This window comes from Penaeus chinensis, chromosome 10 (genome assembly GCF_019202785.1).
Source record: "Penaeus chinensis breed Huanghai No. 1 chromosome 10, ASM1920278v2, whole genome shotgun sequence".
NCBI lineage: Eukaryota > Metazoa > Arthropoda > Malacostraca > Decapoda > Penaeidae > Penaeus > Penaeus chinensis.
Genome location: NC_061828.1, coordinates 18,717,864 through 18,720,363, shown reverse-complemented (window position 1 = coordinate 18,720,363; position 2,500 = coordinate 18,717,864). Strand labels below are relative to the sequence as shown.

Below are 2,500 nucleotides of genomic sequence, written 5' to 3'. Positions count from 1 at the left end.
AGACATGTGTATATGTTGCCTAAAAGTAATGTTTGTCTCTGAGCATGTTAGATAATCTGTCATAGTGTCACGTGCTGAATAACTAGATATAATAATCAAGCATCTACTTGGCACGGAGGATGATATCTAGTATTATCTATGTGGCTAAACAGATTGCAATATACAGTATCTGATACACTGAAAATACTATTGCACTGTTGGCGGTCACCAGTACACTTATATGGCATCAGCGACCCATGTCCAGTGTATGAAGAATTTTGGGGATAGAATCAGTTTTATGCTGTGAAGCACATATCTAACTTGTGATAGAGAATATTACTCACATTTGGATAAATCATTTTGTCTCTAATATAAAACTGATTTTTTGTTGGTAATTAGCAGTTAGAAGAATCAGCACTTTTTGTATGTATATTTTTTCAGACTAACATAATTCATGTGTGCACAAACAACCATATATACAGTATACATTTATATTCAATACATATAGTAACACATTATACAAAACAAATGAAGGAACATTTTTTTCTTTAAATTCAGTCTGTTTCTTGAGAAAAGTATTCTCAATAGGTAATGGAATTTTGTCCATATACATATTCCCAATTATGAGAAAAATGAAAGAAGTGAAATTCACATCATTTTTATGTGAGTAACAGTGAGGCTACTAGTCGAGTGTGGGTTCTAACAATGAATTATACATATCCCCTATTACTCCTTATATTCCTAAATGTCATATCTTGGTAACGTTGTGCTAATGAACTAGTGTATATAATATAATCTTAAATTGTGATTTAACAAAAAAAGAGGTCAGTGATTTTTTTGTCCAGGGCAGATTTAGCATTGTTTTTGTATACTTACTTGGGTATAGCAAAGAAGGATAACTATATTCATATACGCAACCCAAGTTTGGAAAAAAAAACTTATGGTTAATGAGTTTTGCAGATCCTGCAAGATTTTCATATATCTACTCCCAACTTATGCTAACTAATGCATTAATATCCCAGCATCTCGGCTAACCACATTATACCCTGCAGAGATTATGCTTTGCAGGAATTAAAAATAATTATAATAATAAAACAGATTATGTAAATACATGTCCCCTCCGCTATCTAATTTCCTATTCCAACTTCATAAATCTTAAGCCCCGACATGCTATCCTATGGAGCGCTATTCTGGCTTGCACTTACACAGCCAAATGCTCTTTGACCTTTGTTCCAGTCGAAAGGAACGGAACGGAGTGCGAAAAATGGTGACTTCTCACATTCGCAAAGTAGTGAATGTGATTCAGTCCAATGTAAGTCTCCTTGTTATTATTTTTCGAAACTTTTGAATTGCTGTTCGTTTTGTGAAAGTGTTTCTTTTTTTAGTGTTAATTTTCTCTCCTTTTTTCTCTTCTTTTTTTTTGTATGTACTTTTATATATTGGGATTTGGAGTTAAGAAGTTGATTGTTTTATTTTTCGTTTGTGATGGCAAGAGCTTGTCATTATTTACCTACTAGATCATGCAGCTTCTTATGATTTCTCGGTGAAATTCAAGAAAAGGTAAGAAATTATTTGCTTTGGACGTAATTTACGGTGCCATTGTCATTACCTGATGACATATTAATAGAGTATGGTTTTATTTGTAAATAATAGCAATTTCATTTGTAAATAATGTATATTATGTACATTTTTACATATTTGTAAATGAGAATAAAAGATACCAAAGATTGTGCTGTATATGTCTGTTTTAATTCAACCTCAAGTGTTATTAGATACACGTCATTTTACTTTTAAAATTCAAAGGGACGTAAATGAAAAGCAAGCTACATTGATCCTTTAGAGATGTAGATTTACTTGCTACTAAACTAAAATAAACATACATTAAACACTTACCGATCTCTCTCACCATGATTTCTCGTTTCCAGAGGTTTAACTGGATGTAACTGTGTGTATCTACATGTAATTCTGAACACAATCAACAAAATACGAATAGCTAATCATCAATGCACATTAAAACACATTATTGGTAGGTAATACAAACCAGTGAAGATGTGATTTACTATTATGGGCATCAAAGAAATAACTAGAATGTTCAGAAAGAAAAACATACAACCAGAATTTGCCATGATTAGAAAAGACACGAATTACTATGTATATGTGAAGAGGATCATGCTAAAAAATATAAACAAAGTTTTCACATCAAAACTACAAGGAACATTTTTATTATATATATTGTTCTTTCTAATACATAAGACTTCCTGAACCTTTTAAATATAACACGAATCTCATTAGAGATAGATTCTTGTGCTATTCTGTTCCGCTTATACGCGCATTAAAGGTTGTTTTGGTTCAAATCAGGCAGTTTTTACCAGGGGGGATTCCGCCAGTCTGCGGGTGTGAACATCATTGAAAGGAAATATAATATAAGCTGCTGACCAATAGATCTGATGGTCTGAGACAAGCTTGATGAGACTAACACCGGTCTTAGCAATGGAGATAGCAGTTTCCTCAGTGTAGAAAG

General features: G+C 32.5%; 1 protein-coding gene across 1 annotated transcript in view; it reads left to right on the top strand.

The window, feature by feature from the left end:
- Nucleotides 1-1,716, top strand: part of LOC125029621 (roundabout homolog 2-like) — a 50,381-nt gene extending 48,665 nt beyond the window's left edge. The window contains exon 16 of the mRNA XM_047619604.1: nt 1-1,716. This exon is cut by the window's left edge and continues 1,563 nt beyond it. The gene's annotated coding sequence lies outside the window, so the exon portion shown is untranslated.
- The last annotated feature ends 784 nt before the right edge of the window (nt 1,717-2,500 follow it).